This window comes from Danio rerio, chromosome 3, assembly GCF_049306965.1.
Source record: "Danio rerio strain Tuebingen ecotype United States chromosome 3, GRCz12tu, whole genome shotgun sequence".
In the NCBI taxonomy this organism is placed as follows: domain Eukaryota; kingdom Metazoa; phylum Chordata; class Actinopteri; order Cypriniformes; family Danionidae; genus Danio; species Danio rerio.
In genome coordinates, this window is record NC_133178.1 from 34,790,491 (window position 1) to 34,811,265 (window position 20,775).

General features: G+C 43.9%; 1 long non-coding RNA gene across 1 annotated transcript in view; it reads left to right on the forward strand.

Moving 5' to 3' along the window:
• Positions 1 to 12,765, forward strand: part of LOC141381237 (uncharacterized) — a 40,130-nt gene extending 27,365 nt beyond the window's left edge. Inside the window, exons 2-3 of the long non-coding RNA XR_012401107.1 lie at positions 6,522 to 6,846; positions 11,199 to 12,765. This is a non-coding gene — a long non-coding RNA (uncharacterized lncRNA). The remainder of the gene's footprint in view (positions 1 to 6,521; positions 6,847 to 11,198) is intronic.
• The last annotated feature ends 8,010 nt before the right edge of the window (positions 12,766 to 20,775 follow it).

Genomic DNA, 20,775 nt, shown 5'->3' on the forward strand with positions numbered 1-20,775 from the left:
CGCCACGGACACGCCCATCGACAAAAACTATAAAGCTTCGCAATTTAACATCGCCAAGGCCTTTAGATGACAAAACCCAATTTTGGTGTCGATAGCATAAAATCCCTAGGAGGAGTTCGTTAAGATACAACGCCTGGAAATAGCAAAAATGCCACTTATTTTCAGCAGGAAGTTAAAAATATCCGACTTCCTGTTGGGTTTGAGATATGGCTCCAAGAGACTTTTTCGTATGTTTTGGCGTGTTTGAGGTGTGTGCCAATTTTCGCGCATGTGAGTGATTCGTAGATCAGGGGCTCGTCCGTTTAATTTTTATAGGTGGCGCTGTCGAGTCATTTTGCCACGCCCACTTCAATATTGTCATGTGGATGTGTTCAGGGGAGGACTTTTATCAACCATATGAAGTTTCAGGCTGATCAGACTTTGTGTGGTTGAGTTATGTGGACTTCCTGTTCCATGGCGAAGCGTTGAGGTTTGTCATGCCGCCACGGACACGCCCCTCTGCAAAAACTCTAGATCTTTACAATATATCACCGATAGAGCTTTCAGATGACACCACTCAATTTTGGTGCTGATACCATAAAATTTGTGGGAGGAGTTTGTTACAGTGTAAAACATGTCATTTCCTGTGGCCAGTAGGTGGCGCTATAACTGTATCTGGATATTGGCATGTAAACGGGTTCAGGTCAGGACTCTTATCAAACGTGTGAATTTTGAGGCAGATCGGGTAATGCATGCCTGAGTTATAACGACTTCCTGTTTTGTGACGAATCGTCAAAGTTTGCGAGGCCGCCACGGACACGCCCATCGACGAAAACTCTAAAGCTTCGCAATTTAACATCACCAAGGCCTTTAGATGACAAAACCCAATTTTGGTGTCGATCGGATAAAATCCCTAGGAGGAGTTCGTTAAAATACAACGCCTGGAAATAGCAAAAACGCCACTTTTTCGCCGCAGGAAGTCAAAAATATCCGACTTCCTGTTGGGTTTGAGATATGGCTCCAAGAGACTTTTTCGTATGGTTTGGCGTGTTTGAGGTGTGTGCCAATTTTCGTGCATGTGCGTGATTCGTGGATCGGGGGCTCGTCCGTTTAATTTTTCTAGATGGCGCTGTCGAGTCATTTTGCCACGCCCACTTCCGAGACCCATATCAACCTGCTATTTACACCGGGTTTGGTGTGTGTGCAAATTTTCATGAGTTTTCGGGCATGTTTAGACCCTCAAAAGTGCCCCGATAGGGGGCGGAATAATAATAATAATAATAATAATTAAAGCTGCAAGCAGCGATGATAGGGACCTCGCACCCGGGCTCACCGCCGCCCGGTGACCTTACGATGACAGAGAACAGCGAACAATAATAATATAAGCCGATATATATATAAAAAAACTAAGAAAAATACAGATTTATGCCAAACTTCCTCCTGTCAGCAGGTGGCGCTATACCTGTGACTAAAGATTGGCATGTAGATGTCTTCAGGAGAGGAATTTAATCAACCATGTGAAGTTTCAGGCACATGGGACATTTTGTGGCTGAGTTATAAGCCAAACTACCTTTTGCCAGCAGGTGGCGTTATGACTGACTCAATATTGTTATGGGGATGTGTTTAGGAGTGGACTTTTATCAAACATGTGAAGTTTCAGGCAGATCAGAGATTGTGTGGAGATTGTGTTATAAGACAATTTACATTCTGCCAGCAGGTGGCGCTATTAAAAACTCAATATTATTATGTAGATGTGCTCAGGAGAGGACTTTCATCAACCATGTGACATTTTAGACAGATCGCACATTGTGTGGCCGAGTTACAAGCCAAACTACCTTCTGCCAGCAGGTGGCGCTATGACTATGACTCAATATTATTATGTAGATTTATTATGTAGAAGTGCTCAGGGGAGGACTTTCATCAACCTTGTGAAGTATCAGGCAGATCGGACATTGTGTGGCCGAGTTACAAGCCAAACTACCTTCTGCCAGCAGATGGCGCTATTACTGACTCAATATTGTTATGTAGATGTGTTCAAGAGAGGACTTTTATCAATCAGGTGAAGTTTCAGGCGGATCGGACATTGTGTGGTTGAGTTATAAGGACTTCCTGTTCCATGGCGAAGCGTTGAGGTTTGTCATGCCACCACAGACACGCCCCTCTGCGAAAACTCTAGATCTTCACAATATATCATTGCTAGAGCTTTCAGATGACACCACTCTATTTTGGTGCTGATACGGGAAAGTTTGTGGTAGGAGTTTGTTATAGTGTCAAACATGTCATTTCCTGTGGCCAGCAGGTGGCGCTATAACTGTAACTGGATATCGGCATGTAAACCTGTTCAGGTCAGGACTGTTATTAAATGTGTGAATTTTGAGGCAGATCTGATAATGCATGCCTGAGTTATAAAGACTTCCTGTTTTGTGGCGAATCATCAAAGTTTGCGAGGCCGCCACGGACACGCCCATCGACAAAAACTCTAAAGCTTCGCAATTTAACATCGCCAAGGCCTTTAGATGATAAAACCCAATTTTGGTGTTTATCAGATAAAATCCCTAGGAGGAGTTCGTTAAAATACAACGCCTGGAAATGGCAAAAATGCCACTTTTTCGCCGCAGGAAGTTAATAATATCTGACTTCCTGTTGGGTTTGAGATATGGCTCCAAGTGACTTTTTCGTATGTTTTGGCATGTTTGAGGTGTGTGCCAATTTTCGTGCATGTGCGTGATTCGTAGCTCGGGGGCTCGTCCATTTAATTATTCTAGGTGGCGCTGTCGAGTCATTTTGCCACGCCCACTTCAATATTGTTATGTGGATGTGTTCAAGAGATGACGTTTATCAACCATGTGAAGTTTCAGGCAGATCGGACATTGTGTGGTTGAGTTACAAGGACTTCCTGTTCCATGGCGAAGCGTTGAGGTTTGTCATACCGCCACGGACACGCCCCTCTGCGAAAACTCTAGATCTTCACAATATATTATCGCTAGAGCTTTCAGATGACACCACTCAATTTAGGTGCTGATACAAAAAAATTTGTGGGAGGAGTTTATTACTCCGTAAATCATGTCATTTCCTGTGGCCAGCAGGTGGCGCTATATTTATATCTGTATATTGGCATGTAAACGTGTTCAGGTCAGGACGCTTATCAAGCGTGTGTATTTTGAGGCAGATCTGATAATGCATGCCTGAGTTATAACCACTTCCTGTTTTGTGGCGAATCATCAAAGTTTGCAAGGGCGCCACGGACACGCCCATCGATGAAAACTCTAAAGCTTCGCAATTTAACATCGCCAAGGCCTTTAGATGACAAAACCCAATTTTGGTGTCGATCGGATAAAATCCCTAGGAGGAGTTCGTTAAAATACAACGCCTGGAAATGGCAAAAACGCCACTTTTTCACCGCAGAAAGTTAAAAATATCCGACTTCCTGTTGGGTTTGAGATATGGCTCCAAGAGACTTTTTCGTATGGTTTGGCATGTTTGAGGTGTGTGCCAATTTTCGTGCATGTGCGTGATTCGTGTATCGGGGGCTCGTCCGTTTAATTTTTCTAGGTGGCGCTGTCGAGTCATTTTGCCATGCCCACTTCCGAGACCCATATCAACCTGCTATTTACACCGGGTTTGGTGTGTGTGCAAATTTTCATGAGTTTTCGGGCATGTTTAGACCCTCAAAAGTGCCCCGATAGGGGGCGGAATAATAATAATAATAATAATTAAAGCTGCAAGCAGCGATGATAGGGACCTCGCACCCGGGCTCACCGCCGCCCGGTGGCCTAAGGATGACAGAGAACAGTGAACAATAACAATTTAAGCCGATATATATAAAAAACCTGAGAAATCCACAGATTTATGCCAAACTTCCTCCTGTCAGCAGGTGGCGCTATGACTGTGACAGTATTGTCATGTAGATGTCTTCAGGAGAAGACTTTTATCAACCATGTGAAGTTTCAGGCAGATCGGACATTGTGTGGCTGAGTTATAAGCCAAACTACCTGTTGCCAGCAGGTGGCGCTATGACTGTGACTCAATATTGGCACGTAGATGTCTTCAGGAGAGGACTTTTATCAACCCTGTGAAGTTTCAGGCTGATTGGACATTGTGTGGCTGAGTTATAAGCAAAACTACCTTCTGTCACTAGGTGGCGCTATGACTGACTCAATATTGGCATTTAAATGTCTTCAGGAGAGGAATTTAATCAACCATGTGAAGTTTCAGGCAGATCAGACATTGTGTGCCTGAGTTATAAGCACTTCCTTTTTCATGGCGAAGCGTTGAGGTTTGTCATGCCACCACATACACGCCCCTCTACGAAAACTCTAGATCTTCACAATGTATCATCGCTTGAGCTTTCAGATACACAACCAACCAAATTTGGTGCTGATATGAAAACATTTGTGGGATGAGTTTATTACTTTGTAAATCATGACATTTTCTGTGGTCAGCAGGTGGCGCTATAACTGTATCTGGATATCGGCATGTAAACTTGTTCTGGTCTGGACTCTTATTAAACATGTGAATTTTGAGGCAGATCGGATAATGCATGCCTGAGTTATAATGACTTCCGGTTTTGTGGCGAATCGTTAAAGTTTGTGAGGCCGCCACGGACACGCCCATCGACAAAACCTCTAAAGCTTCGCAATTTAACATCGCCAAGGCCTTTAGATGACAAAACCCAATTTTGGTGTCGATAGCATAAAATCCCTAGGAGGAGTTCGTTAAGATACAAAGCCTGGAAATGGCAAAAATGCCACTTATTTGCCGCAGGAAGTTAAAAATATCCGACTTCCTGTTGGGTTTGAGTTATGGCTCCAAGAGACTTTTTCGTATGTTTTGGCTTGTTTAAGGTGTGTGCCAATTTTCGTGCATGTGCGTGATTCGTAGATCAGGGGCTCTTCCGTTTAATTTTTATAGGTGGCGCTGTCGAGTCATTTTGCCACGCCCACTTCATTATTGTTATGAGGATGTGTTCAGGAGAGGACTTTTATCCACCATGTTAAGTTTCAGGCAGATCGGACATTGTGTGCTTGAGTTATAAGGACTTCCTGTTCCATGGCGAAGCGTTGAGGTTTGTCATGCCGCCACGGACACGCCCCTCTGCGAAAACTCTAGATCTTCACAATATATCATCGCTAGGGCTTTCAGATAACACAACCCAAATTTGGTGCTGATACAAAAAAATTTGTGGGAGGAGTTTGTTACGATGTAAAACATGTCATTTCCTGTGGCCAGCAGGTGGCGCTATAACTGTATCTGGATATTGGCATGTAAACTTGTTCAGGTCAGGACTCTTATCAAACGTGTGAATTTTGAGGCAGATCAGATAATGCATGCCTGAGTTATAATGACTTCCTGTTTTGTGGCGAATCGTCAAAGTTTGCGAGGCCGCCACGGACACGCCCATCGATGAAAACTCTAAAGCTTCGCAATTTAACATCGCCAAGGCCTTTAGATGACAAAACCCAATTTTGGTGTCGATCGGATAAAATCCCTAGGAGGAGTTCGTTAAAATACAACGCCTGGAAATGGCAAAAACGCCACTTTTTCGTCGCAGGAAGTCAAAAATATCCAACTTCCTGTTGGGTTTGAGATATGGCTCCAAGAGACTTTTTTGTATGTTTTGGCATGTTTGAGGTGTGTGCCAATTTTTGTGCATGTGCGTGATTCGTGGATCGGGGGCTTGTCCGTTTAATTTTTCTAGGTGGCGCTGTTGAGTCATTTTGCCACGCCCACTTCAGAAGACCATAAAAAAGGTAAATTTTCGCCACTTCTGAGGCGTGTGCAAAGTTGCGTGAGTTTTCGGGCTTGTTTAGCCCCTCAAAATCGCGATTCATTGGAGAGAAGAATAATAATAATAATAAACGGAGCAATTCCAATAGGGCCTTGCACCGTTCGGTGCTCGGTCCCTAATTAAAGCTGCAAGCAGCGATGATAGGGACCTCGCACCCGGGCTCACCGCCGGCCGGTGGCCTCAGGATGACAGAGAACAGCGAACAGTAATAATTTAAGCCGATATATAAAAAAAATCTGAGAAAATCACAGATTTATGCCAAATTTCCTCCTGTCAGCAGGTGGCGCTAAAACTGTGACTCACGATTGGCATGTAGATGTCTTCAGGAGAGGAAACTTATCAACCATGTGAAGTTTCAGGCAGATCGGACATTGTTTGGCTGAGTTATAAGCCAAACTGCCTTTTGTCAGCAGGTGGCGCTATGACAGACTCAATGTTGTTATGTAGAGGTGTTCAGGAGAGGACTTTTATCAAACTTGTGAAGTTTCAGCCAGATCGGACTTTGTGTGGTTGAGTTATACTGCAAACTACCATCTTTCAGCAGGTGGCGCTATAACTGTGACTTAAGATTGGCATGTAGATGTCTTCCGGAGAGGAATCTTATCAACCATGTAAAGTTTCAGGCACATGGGACATTGTGTGGCTGAGTTATAAGCCAAACTACCTTCTGCCAGCAGGTGGCGTTATGACTGACTCAATATTATTATGTAGATGTGTTTTGGAAAGGACTTTCATCAGCCATGTGACATTTTAGGCAGATCTGACATTGTGTGGCCGAGTTACAAGCCAAAATTCCTTCTGCCAGCAGGTGGCGCTATGACTCTGACTCAATATTATTATGTAGATGTGCTCAAGAGAGGACTTTCATCAACCATGTGAAGTTTCAGGCAGATCGGACATTGTGTGGCCGAGTTACAAGCCAAACTACCTTCTGCCAGCAGGTGGCGCTATGACTGACTCAATATTGTTATGTGGATGTATTCAGGAGAGGACTTTTATCAATCATGTGAAGTTTCAGGCAGATCAGACATTGTGTGGTTGAGTTATAAGGCATTCCTGTTCCATGGCGAAGCGTTGAGGTTTGTCATGCCACCACAGACACGCCCCTCTGCAAAAACTCTAGATCTACACAATATATCATCGCTAGAGCTTTCAGATGACACCACTCTATTTTGGTGCTGATACGGGAAAGTTTGTGGGAGGAGTTTGTTAGAGTGTCAAACATGTCATTTCCTGTGGCCAGCAGGTGGCGCTATAGCTGTAACTGGATATCGGCACGTAAACCTGATCAGGTCAGGACTGGTATTAAATGTGTGAATTTTGAGGCAGATCGAATATTGCATGCCAGAGTTATAAAGAGTTCCTGTTTTGTGGCGAATCATCAAAGTTTGCGAGGCCGCCACGGACACGCCCATCGATGAAAACTCTAAAGCTTCGCAATTTAACATCACCGAGGCTTTAAGATGACAAAACCCAATTTTGGTGTTTATCAGATAAAATCCCTAGGAGGAGTTCGTTAAAATACAACGCCTGGAAATGGCAAAAGCGACACTTTTTCGCCACAGGAAGTTAAAAATATCCGACTTCCTGTTGGGTTTGAGATATGGCTCCAAGAGACTTTTTTCGTATGTTTTGCCATGTTTGAGGTGTGTGCCAATTTTTGTGCATGTGCGTGATTCGTAGATCGGGGGCTCGTCCATTTAATTTTTCTAGGTGGCGCTGTCGAGTCATTTTGCCACGCCCACTTCAATATTGTTATGTGGATGTGTTCAAGAGATGACGTTTATCAACCATGTGAAGTTTCAGGCAGATCGGACATTGTGTGGTTGTGTTATAAGGACTTCCTGTTCCATGGCGAAGCGTTGAGGTTCGTCATACCGCCACGGACACGCCCCTCTCCGAAAACTCTAGATCTTCACAATATATCATCGCTAGAGCTTTCAGATGACACCACTCAATTTTGGTGTTGATACGATAAAATTTGTGGGAGGAGTTTATAATTCCGTAAATCATGTCATTTCCTGTGGCCAGCAGGTGGCGCTGTAACTGCATCTGGATATCGGCATGTAAACGTGTTCAGGTCAGGACGCTTATCAAGCGTGTGAATTTTGAGGCAGATCAGATAATGCATGCCTGTGTTATAACGACTTCCTCTTTTGTGGCGAATCGTCAAAGTTTGCGAGGCCGTCACGGACACGCCCATCGATGAAAACTCTAAAGCTTCGCAATTTAACATCGCCAAGGCCTTTAGATGACAAAACCCAATTTTGGTTTCGATCGGATAAAATCCCTAGGAGGAGTTCGTTAAAATACAACGCCTGGAAATGGCAAAAACGCCACTTTTTCGCCGCAGGAAGTTAAAAATATCCGACTTCCTGTTGGGTTTGAGATATGGCTCCAAGAGACTTTTTCGTATGTTTTGGCATGTTTGAGGTGTGTGCCAATTTTCGTGCATGTGCGTGATTCGTGGATCGGGGGCTCGTCCGTTTAATTTTTCTAGGTGGCGCTGTCGAGTCATTTTGCCACGCCCACTTCCGATGCCCATAACAAACGTAAATTTTCGCCACTTCTGAGGCGTGTGCAAAGTTGCGTGAGTTTTCGGGCATGTTTAGCCCCTCAAAACCGCGATTCATTCCGCGGAAGAAGAAGAAGAAGAATAATTAAAGCTGCAAGCAGCGATGATAGGGACCTCGCACCCGGGCTCACCGCCGCCCGGTGACCTCAGGATGACAGAGAACAGCGAACAATATTAATTTAAGCAGATGTATATAAAGAACCCAAGAAAATCACAAATTTATGTCAAACTTCTTCCTGTCCCCAGGTGGCGCTATGACTGTGACTCAAGATTGGCATGTAGATGTCTTCAGGAGAAAATTCTTATCAACCATGTGAATTTTCAGGCAGATCAGTCATTTTGTGGCTGAGTTATAAGCCAAACTACCTTCTGCCAGCAGGTGGCGCTAAGAGAGACTCAATATAATTATGTAGATGTGCACGGGAGAGTACTTTGATCAACCATGTGAAGTTTCAGGCTGATCGGATATTGTGTGGTTGAGTTATAATGAAAACTACCTTCTGCCAGCAGGTGGCGCTATAACTGTGACTCAAGATTGGCATGTAGATGCCTTCAGTAGAAGAATTTAATCAACCATGTGAAGTTTCAGGCAGGTCAGACATTGTTTGGCTAAGTTATGAGCCAAACTACCATCTGCCAGCAGGTGGCGCTATGACTGACTCAATATTGTTATGTGGATGTGTTCAGGAGAGGAATTTTATCAACCATGTGAAGTTTCAGGCTGATCGGACATTGTGTGGCTGAGTTATAAGGACTTCCTCTTCCATGGCGAAGCGTTGAGGTTTGTCATGCCGCCACGGACACGCCCCTCTCCGAAAACTCTAGATCTTCACAATATATCATCGCTAGAGCTTTTAGATAACACTACCCAATTTTGGTGCTGATACGATAAAATTTGTGGGAGGAGTTTGTTACTTTGTAAAACATGTCATTTCCTGTGGCCAGCAGGTGGCGCTGTAACTGTATCTGGATATTGGCATGTAAACGTGTTCAGGTCAGGACTGTTATTAAACGTGTGAATTTTGAGGCAGATCGGATAATGCATGTCTGAGTTATAACGACTTCCTGTTTTGTGGCGAATCGTCAAACTTTGCGAGGCCGCCACCGACACGCCCATCGACGAAAACTCTAAAGCTTCGCAATTTAACATCGCCAAGGCTTTAAGATGACAAAACCCAATTTTGGTGTCGATCGGATAAAATCCCTAGGAGGAGTTCGTTAAAATACAACGCCTGGAAATGAAAAAAACGCCACTTTTTCGCCGCGGGAAGTAAAAAATATCCGACTTCCTGTTGGGTTTGAGATATGGCTCCAAGAGACTTTTTCGTATGTTTTGGTGTGTTTGAGGTGTGTGCCAATTTTCGTGCATGTGCGTGATTCGTAGATCGGGGGCTCGTCCGTTTAATTTTTCTAGGTGGCGCTGTCGAGTCATTTTGCCACGCCCACTTCCGAGACCCATAATAAACGTAAATTTTCGCCACTTCTGAGGCGTGTGCAAAGTTCCGTGAGTTTTCGGGCATGTTTAGCCCCTCAAAATCGCGATTCATTCCGGAAAAGAATAATAATAATAATAATAATAATAATAAACGGAGCAATTCCAATAGGGCCTTGCACCGTTCGGTGCTCGGTCCCTAATAATTAAAGCTGCAAGCAGCGATGATAGGGACCTCGCACCCGGGCTCACCGCCGCCCGGTGACCTTACGATGACAGAGAACAGCGAACAATAATAATTTAAGCCAATATATAAAAAAAGATCTAAGAAAATCACAGATTTATGCCAAACTTCCTCCTGTCAGCAGGTGGCGCTATAACTGTGACTTAAGATTGGCATGTAGATGTCTTCCGGAGAAGAATGTTATCAACCATGTGAAGTTTCAGGCACATGGGACATTGTGTGGCTGAGTTATAAGCCAAACTACCTTCTGCCAGCAGGTGGCGTTATGACTGACTCAATATTGTTATGTGGATGTGTTCAGGAGCGGACTTTTATCAACCATGTGAAGTTTCAGGCAGATCAGACATTGTGTGGTTGAGTTATAAGAAATTCCTGTTCCATGGCGAAGCGTTGAGGTTTGTCATGCCACCACAGACACGCCCTTCTGCAAAAACTCTAGATCTTCACAATATATCATCGCTAGAGCTTTCAGATTACACCACTCTATTTTGGTGCTGATACGGGAAAGTTTGTGGAAGGAGTTTGTTACAGTGTCAAACATGTAATTTCCTGTGGCCAGCAGGTGGCGCTATAACTGTAACTAGATATCGGCACGTAAACCTGATCAGGTCAGGACTGTTATTAAATGTGTGAATTTTGAGGCAGATCGAATATTGCATGCCAGTTATAAAGACTTCCTGTTTTGTGGCGAATCATCAAAGTTTGCGAGGCCGCCACGGATACGCCCATCGATGAAAACTCTAAAGCTTCGCAATTTAACATCACCAAGGCTTTAAGATGACAAAACCCAATTTTGGTAATTATCAGATAAAATCCCTAGGAGGAGTTCGTTAAAATACAATGCCTGAAAATGGCAAAAGCGCCACTTTTTCGCCACAGGAAGTTAAAAATATCCGAGTTCCTGTTGGGTTTGAGATATGGCTCCAAGAGACTTTTTCGTATGTTTTGCCATGTTTGAGGTGTGTGCCAATTTTTGTGCATGTGCGTGATTCGTAGATCGGGGGCTCGTCCGTTTAATTTTTCTAGGTGGCGCTGTCGAGTCATTTTGCCACGCCCACTTCAATATTGTTATGTGGATGTGTTCAAGAGATGACGTTTATCAACCATGTGAAGTTTCAGGCAGATCGGACATTGTGTGGTTGTGTTATAAGGACTTCCTGTTCCATGGCGAAGCGTTGAGGTTTGTCATGCCACCACAGACACGCCCCTCTGCAAAAACTCTAGATCTTCACAATATAACATCGCTAGAGCTTTCAGATGACTCCACTCTATTTTGGTGCTGATACGGAAAAGTTTGTGGTAGGAGATTGTTACAGTGTCAAACATGTAATTTCCTGTGGCCAGCAGGTGGCGCTATAACTGTAACTGGATATCGGCACGTAAACCTGATCAGGTCAGGACTGTTATTAAATGTGTGAATTTTGAGGCAGATCTGATAATGCATGCCTGAGTTATAAAGACTTCCTGTTTTGTGGCGAATCATCAAAGTTTGCGAGGCCGCCACGGACACGCCCATCGAAGAAAACTCTAAAGCTTCGCAATTTAACATCACCAAGGCTTTAAGATGACAAAACCCAATTTTGGTGTTTTTCAGATAAAATCCCTAGGAGGAGTTCGTTAAAATACAACGCCTGAAAATGGCAAAAGCGCCATTTTTTTGCCACAGGAAGTTAAAAATATCTGACTTCCTGTTGGGTTTGTGATATGGCTCCAAGAGACTTTTTCGTATGTTTTGCCATGTTTGAGGTGTGTGCCAATTTTTGTGCATGTGCGTGATTCGTAGAGCGGGGGCTCGTCCCTTTAATTTTTCTAGGTGGCGCTGTCGAGTCATTTTGCCACGCCCACTTCAATATTGTTTTGTAAATGTGTTCAAGAGATGACGTTTATCAACCATGTGAAGTTTCAGGCAGATCGGACATTGTGTGGTTGTGTTATAAGGACTTCCTGTTCCATGGCGAAGCGTTGAGGTTTGTCATGCCGCCACAGACACGCCCCTCGACGAAAACTCTAGATCTTCACAATATATCATCGCTAGAGCTTTCAGATAACACCACTCAATTTTGGTGTTGATACGATAAAATTTGTGGAAGGAGTTTATAACTCCGTAAATCATGTCATTTCCTGTGGCCAGCAGGTGGCGCTGTAACTGTATCTGGATATCGGCATGTAAACGTGTTCAGGTCAGGACTTTTATTAAATGTGTGAATTTTGAGGCAGATCTGATAATGCATGCCTGAGTTATAACGACTTCCTGTTTTGTGGCGAATCGTCAAAGTTTGCGAGGCCGATACGGACACGCCCATCGACGAAAACTCTAAAGCTTCGCAATTTAACATCGCCAAGGCCTTTAGATGACAAAACCCAATTTTGGTGTCGATCGGATAAAATCCCTAGGAGGAGTTCGTTAAAATACAACGCCTGGAAATGGCAAAAACGCCACTTTTTCGCCGCAGGAAGTTAAAAATATCCAACTTCCTGTTGGGTTTGAGATATGGCTCCAAGAGACTTTTTCGTATGTTTTGGTGTGTTTGAGGTGTGTGCCAATTTTCGTGCATGTGCGTGATTTGTGGATCGGGGGCTCGTCCGTTTAATTTTTCTAGGTGGCGCTGTCGAGTCATTTTGCCACGCCCACTTCCAAAGCCCATAACAAACGTAAATTTTCGCCACTTCTGAGGCGTGTGCAAAGTTGCGTGAGTTTTCGGGCATGTTTAGCCCCTCAAAACCGCGATTCATTCCGCGGAAGAAGAAGAAGAAGAAGAAGAAGAAGAAGAAGAAGAATAATAATAAACGGAGCAATTCCAATAGGGCCTACGCACCGTTTCGGTGCTCGGTCCCTAATTAAAGCTGCAAGCAGCGATGAAAGGGACCTCGCACCCGGGCTCACCGCCACCCGGTAGCCTCAGGATAACAGAGAACAGCGAACAATATTAATTTCAGCCGATATATATAAAGAACCTGAGAAAAATCACAGATTTATGCCAAACTTCCTCCTGTCAGCAGGTGGCGCTATAACTGTGACTCAAGATCGGCATGTAGATGTCTTTAGGAGAGGCATCTCATCTAACCTGTGAATTTTCAGGCAGATCGGACATTGTGTGGCTGAGTTATAAGCCAAACTACCTTCTGCCAGCAGGTGGCGTTATGACTGACTCAATATTGTTATGTGGATGTGTTCAGGAGTGGACTTTTATCAACCATGTGAAGTTTCAGGCAGATATGAGATTGTGTGGAGATTGTGTTATAAGACAAACTACATTCTGCCAGCAGGTGGCGCTATTAAAGACTCAATATTATTATGTAGATGTGCTCAGGAGAGGACTTTTATCAACCATGTGAAGTTTCAGGCAGATCAGACATTGTGTGGTTGAGTTATAAGAACTTCCTGTTCCATGGCGAAGCGTTGAGGTTTGTCATGCCGCCACGGACACGCCCCTCTTCAAAAACTCTAGATCTTCACATTATATCATCGCTTGAGCTTTCAGATAACACAACCCAAATTTGGTGCTGATATGAAAAAATTTGTGGAAGGAGTTTATTACTTTGTAAATCATGACATTTCCCGTGGCCAGCAGGTGGCGCTATAACTGTATCTGGATATCGGCATGTAAACATGTTCTGGTCTGGACTTATATTAAACATGTGAATTTTGAGGCAGATCGGATAATGCATGCCTGAGTTATAATCACGTCCGGTTTTGTGGCGAATCGTCAAAGTTTGCGAGGCCGCCACGGACACGCCCATCGACAAAACCTCTAAAGCTTCGCAATTTAACATCGCCAAGGCCTTTAGATGACAAAACCCAATTTTGGTGTCGATAGGATAAAATCCCTAGAAGGAGTTCGTTAAGATACAAAGCCTGGAAATGGCAAAAATGCCACTTATTTGCCGCAGGAAGTTAAAAATATCCGACTTCCTTTTGGGTTTGAGATATGGCTCCAAGAGACTTTTTCGTATGTTTTGACGTGTTTGAGGTGTGTGCCAATTTTCGTGCATGTGCGTGATTCGTAGATCAGGGGCTCGTCCGTTTAATTTTTATAGGTGGCGCTGTCGAGTCATTTTGCCACGCCCACTTCAATTTTGTTATGGGGATGTGTTCAGGAGAGGACTTTTATCAACCATCTGAAGTTTTAGGCAGATTGGACATTGTGTGGTTGAGTTATAATAACTTCCTGTTCCATGGCGAAGCGTTGAGGTTTGTCATGCCGCCACGGACACACCCCTCTGCAAAAACTCTAGATCTTCACAATATATCATTGCTAGGGCTTTCAGATAACACCACTCAAATTTGGTGCGGACACGAAAAAATTTGTGGGAGGAGTTTGTTACGATGTAAAACATGTCATTTCCTGTAGCCAGCAGGTGGCGCTATAACTGTATCTGGATATCGGCAAGTACACGTGTTCAGGTTAGGACTCTTATCAAACGTGTGAATTTTGAGGCAGATCTGATAATGCATGCCTGAGTTATAACGACTTCCTGTTTTGTGGCGAATCGTCAAAGTTTGCGAGGCCGCCACAGACACGCCCATCGACAAAAACTCTAAAGCTTCGCAATTTAACATCGCCAAGGCCTTTAGATGACAAAACCCAATTTTGGTGTCGATCGGATAAAATCCCTAGGAGGAGTTCGTTAAAATACAACGCCTGGAAATGGCAAAAACGCCACTTTTTCGCCGCAGGAAGTCAAAAATATCCGACTTCCTGTTGGGTTTGAGATATGGCTCCAAGAGACTTTTTCGTATGTTTTGGTGTGTTTGAGGTGTGGGCCAATTTTCGTGCATGTGCGTAATTCGTGGATCGGGGGCTCGTCCGTTTAATTTTTCTAGGTGGCGCTGTCGAGTCATTTTGCCACGCCCACTTCCGAAGCCCATAAAAAACGTAAATTTTCGCCACTTCTGAGGCGTGTGCAAAGTTGCGTGAGTTTTCGGGCATGTTTAGACCCTCAAAATCGCGATTCATTGGAGAGAAGAATAATAATAATAATAAACGGAGCAATTCCAATAGGGCCTTGCACCGTTCGGTGCTCGGTCCCTAATTAAAGCTGCAAGCAGCGATGATAGGGACCTCGCACCCGGGCTCACCGCCGCCCGGTGTTCTCAGGATGACAGAGAACAGCGAACAATATTAATTTAAGCCAATATATATTTAAAAAACCTGAGAAAATCACAGATTTTAGCCAAACTTCCTCCTGTCAGCAGGTTGCGCTTGGACTGTGTGTCAATATTGGCATGTAGATGTCTTTAGGAGATAAATTTTATCAACCATGTAATTTTTCAGGCAGATCGAACATTGCTTGCCTGAGTTATAAGTAACTTCCTATTGTCAGCAGGTGGCGCTATGACTGTGACTTGATATTGGCTTGTAGATGTCTTCAGGAGAGGATTTTATTCAACCATGTGAATTTTCAGGCAGGTCAAACATTGTGTGGCTGAGTTATCAGCCAAACTTCTGGTTGCCAGCAGGTGGCGCTATGACTGACTCAATATTGTTATGTGGATGTGTTCAGAAGAGGACTTTTATCAACCATGTGAAGTTTCAGGCAGATCGGACATTGTGTGGTTGAGTTATAAGGACTTCCTGGTCAATGGCGAAGCGTTGAGGTTTGTCATGCCACCACTGACACACCCCTCTGCGAAAACTCTAAAGCTTCGCAATTTAACATCGCCAAGGCCTTTAGATGACAAAACCAAATTTTGGTGTTGATCGGATAAAATCCCTAGGAGGAGTTCGTTAAAATACAACGTCTGGAAATGGCAAAAACGCCACTTTTTTTCAGCAGGAAGTTAAAAATATCCGACTTCCTGTTGAGTTTGAGATATGGCACCAAGAGACTTTTTCGTATGTTTTGGCATGTTTGAGGTGTGTGCCAATTTTCGTGCATGTGCGTGATTCGTATATCAGGGGCTCATTCAATTAATTTTTTTAGGTGGCGCTGTCGAGTTGATTTGCCACGCCCACTTCAATATTGTTATGTGGATGTGTTCAGGAGAAGACTTTTACCAACCTTGTGAAGTTTCAGGCTGATCAGACATTGTGGGGTTGAGTTATGAAGCCTTCCAGGTCAATGGCGAAACATTGAGGTTTGTCATGCCGCCATGGACACGCCCCTCTCCGAAAACTCTAGATCTTCACAATATATCATCACTAGAGCTTTTAGATAACACTACCCAATTTTGGTGCTGATACGATAAAATTTGTGGGAGGAGTTTGTTACTTTGTAAAACATGTCATTTCCTGTGGCCAGCAGGTGGCGCTGTAACTGTATCTGGATATTGGCATGTAAACGTGTTCAGGTCAGGACTGTTATTAAACGTGTGAATTTTGAGGCAGATCGGATAATGCATGTCTGAGTTATAACGACTTCCTGTTTTGTGGCGAATCGTCAAACTTTGCGAGGCCGCCACCGACACGCCCATCGACGAAAACTCTAAAGCTTCGCAATTTAACATCGCCAAGGCTTTAAGATGACAAAACCCAATTTTGGTGTCGATCGGATAAAATCCCTAGGAGGAGTTCGTTAAAATACAACGCCTGGAAATGGAAAAAACGCCACTTTTTTGCCGCGGGAAGTAAAAAATATCCGACTTCCTGTTGGGTTTGAGATATGGCTCCAAGAGACTTTTTCGTATGTTTTGGTGTGTTTGAGGTGTGTGCCAATTTTCGTGCATGTGCGTGATTCGTAGATCGGGGGCTCGTCCGTTTAATTTTTCTAGGTGGCGCTGTCGAGTCATTTTGCCACGCCCACTTCCGAGACCCATAATAAACGTAAATTTTCGCCACTTCTGAGGCGTGTGCAAAGTTCCGTGAGTTTTCGGGCATGTTTAGCCCCTCAAAATCGCGATTCATTCCGGAAAAGAATAATAATAATAATAATTAAAGCTGCAAGCAGCGATGATAGGGACCTCGCACCCGGGCTCACCGCCGCCCGGTGGCCTCAGGATGACAGAGTACATCGAACAATATTAATTTATGGCGATATATATAAAGAACCTGAGAAAATCACAGATTTATGCCAAACTTCCTCCTGTCAGCAGGTGGCGCTATAACTGTGTCTCAATATTATTATGTAGATGTGTTCAGGAGAGGACTTTTATCCACCATGTGAAGTTTCAGGCTGATCGGACATTGTGTGGTTGAATTATGAGCCAAATTGCCTTCTGCCAGCAGGTGTCGCTATGACAGACTCATGATTGGCATGTAGATGTCTTCAGGAGAGGAATTTAATAAACCATGTGAAGTTTTAAGCAGTTCAGACATTGTGTGGCTGAGTTATAAGCCAAACTTCTTGTAGCCAGCAGGTGGCGCTATGACAGACTCAATATTATTATGTACATGTGTTCAGGAGAGGATTTTAAACAACCATGTAAAGTTTCAGGCAAATCAGACATTGTGGGGCTGAGTTATAAGCCAAACTACCTTCTGCCAGGAGGTGGCGTTATGACTGACTCAATATTGTTATGTGGATGTGTTCAGGAGCGGACTTTTATCAACCATGTGAAGTTTCAGGCTGATCAGAGATTGTGTGGAGATTGTTTTATAAGACAAACTACATTCTGCCAGCAGGTGGCGCTTTTAAAGACTCAATATTATTATGTAAATGTGCTCAGGAGAGAACTTTCATCAACCATTTGACATTTTAGGCAGATCTGACAACGTGTGGCCGAGTTACAAGCCAAACTTCCTTCTGCCAGCAGGTGGCGCTATGACTGACTCAATATTATTATGTAGATGTGCTTAGGAGAGGACTTTCATCAACCATGTGAAGTTTCAGGCAGATCAGACATTGTGTGGTTGCGTATAAGGACTTCCTGTTCCATGGCGAAGCGTTGAGGTTTGTCATTCCACCACAGACACGCCCCTCTGCAAAAACTCTAGATCTTCACAATATATCATCGCTAGAGCTTTCAGATAACACCACTCTATTTTGGTGCTGATACAGGAAAGTTTGTGGAAGGAGTTTGTTACAATGTCAAACATGTCATTTCCTGTGGCCAGCAGGTGGCACTGTAACTGTATCTGGATATTGCTATGTAAACGTGTTCAGGTCAGGACTGTTATTAAATGTGTGAATTTTGAGGCAGATCGAATATTGCATGCCTGAGTTATAACGACTTCCTGTTTTGTGGCGAATCATCAAAGTTTGCGAGGCCGCCACGGACACGCCCATCGATGAAAACTCTAAAGCTTCGCAATTTAACATCGCCAAGGCCTTTAGATGACAAAACCCAATTTTGGTGTCGATCGGATAAAATGCCTAGGAGGAGTTCGTTAAAATACAACGCCTGGAAATGGCAAAATTGCCACTTTTTCGCCGCAGGAAGTTAATAATATCTGACTTCCTGTTAGGTTTGAGATATGGCTCCAAGAGACTTTTTCGTATGTTTTGGCATGTTTAAGGTGTGTGCCCATTTTCGTGCATGTGCGTGATCCGTAGCTCGGGGGCTCGTCTGTTTAATTTTTCTAGGTGGCGCTGTCGAGTCATTTTGCCACGCCCACTTCAATATTGTTATGTGGATGTGTTCAAGAGATGACGTTTATCAACCATGTGAAGTTTCAGGCAGATCGGACATTGTGTGGTTGAGTTATAAGGACTTCCTGTTCCATGGCGAAGCGTTGAGGTTTGTCATACCGCCACGGACACGCCCCTCTGCGAAAACTCTAGATCTTCACAATATATCATCGCTAGAGCTTTCAGATAACACCACACAATTTTGGTGCTGATACGAAAAAATTTGTGGGAGGAGTTTATTACTCCGTAAATCATGTCATTTCCTGTGGCCAGCAGGTGGCGCTATAATTATATCTGGATATTGGCATGTAAACGTGTTCAGGTCAGGATGCTTATCAAGCGTGTGAATTTTGAGGCAGATCTGATAATGCATGCCTGAGTTATAACGACTTCCTGTTTTGTGGCGAATCATCAAAGTTTGCGAGGGCGCCACGGACACGCCCATCGACGAAAACTCTAAAGCTTCGCAATTTAACATCGCCAAGGCCTTTAGATGACAAAACCCAATTTTGGTGTCGATCAGATAAAATCCCTAGGAGGAGTTCGTTAAAATACAACGCCTGGAAATGGCAAAAACGCCACTTTTTCACCGCAGGAAGTTAAAAATATCCGACTTCCTGTTGGGTTTGAGATATGGCTCCAAGAGACTTTTTCGTATGTTTTGGCATGTTTGAGGTGTGTGCCAATTTTCGTGCATGTGTGTGATTCGTGTATCGGGGGCTCGTCCGTTTAATTTTTCTAGGTGGCGCTGTCGAGTCAATTTGCCACGCCCACTTCCGAGACCCATATCAACCTGCTATTTACACCGCGTTTGGTGTGTGTGCAAATTTTCATGAGTTTTCGGGCATGTTTAGACCCTCAAAAGTGCCCCGATAGGGGGCGGAATAATAATAATAATAATAATAATAATAAAAAACGGAGCAATTCCAATAGGGCCTACGCACCGTTTCGGTGCTCGGTCCCTAATAATTAAAGCTGCAAGCAGCGATGATAGGGACCTCGCACCCGGGCTCACCGCCGCCCGGTGGCCTCAGGACGACAGAGAACAGTGAACAATAACAATTTAAGCCGATAAATATAAAAAAACCTGAGAAATCCACAGATTTATGCCAAACTTCCTCCTGTCAGCAGGTGGCGCTATGACTGTGACAGTATTGTCATGTAGATGTCTTCAGGAGAAGACTTTTATCAACCATGTGAAGTTTCAGGCAGATCGGACATTGTGTGGCTGAGTTAAAAGCCAAACTACCTGTTGCCAGCAGGTGGCGCTATGACTGTGACTCAATATTGGCATGTAGATGTCTTCAGGAGAGGACTTTTATCAACCCTGTGAAGTTTCAGGCTGATTGGACATTGTGTGGCTGAGTTATAAGCAAAACTACCTTCTGTCACTAGGTGGCGCTATGACTGACTCAATATTGGCATTTAGATGTCTTCAGGAGAGGAATTTAATCAACCGTGTGAAGTTTCAGGCAGATCAGACATTGTGTGGTTGAGTTATAAGGACTTCCTTTTTCATGGCGAAGCGTTGAGGTTTGTCATGCCGCCACGGACACGCCCCTCTGCAAAAACTCTAGATCTTCACAATATATCATCGCTTGAGCTTTCAGATACACAACCAACCAAATTTGGTGCTGATATGAAAACATTTGTGGGATGAGTTTATTACTTTGTAAATCATGACATTTCCTGTGGTCAGCAGGTGGCGCTATAACTGTATCTGGATATCGGCATGTAAACTTGTTCTGGTCTGGACTCTTATTAAACATGTAAATTTTGAGGCAGATCGGATAATGCATGCCTGAGTTATAATGACTTCCGGTTTTGTGGCGAATCGTTAAAGTTTGTGAGGCCGCCACGGACACGCCCATCGACAAAACCTCTAAAGCTTCGCAATTTAACATCGCCAAGGCCTTTAGATGACAAAACCCAATTTTGGTGTCGATAGCATAAAATCCCTTGGAGGAGTTCGTTAAGATACAAAGCCTGGAAATGGCAAAAATGCCACTTATTTGCCGCAGGAAGTTAAAAATATCCGACTTCCTGTTGGGTTTGAGATATGGCTCCAAGAGACTTTTTCGTATGTTTTGGCATGTTTGAGGTGTGTGCCAATTTTCGTGCATGTGCGTGATTCGTAGATTAGGGGCTCGTCCATTTAATTTTTATAGGTGGCGCTGTCGAGTCATTTTGCCACGCCCGCTTCATTATTGTTATGAGGATGTGTTCAGGAGAGGACTTTTATCCACCAT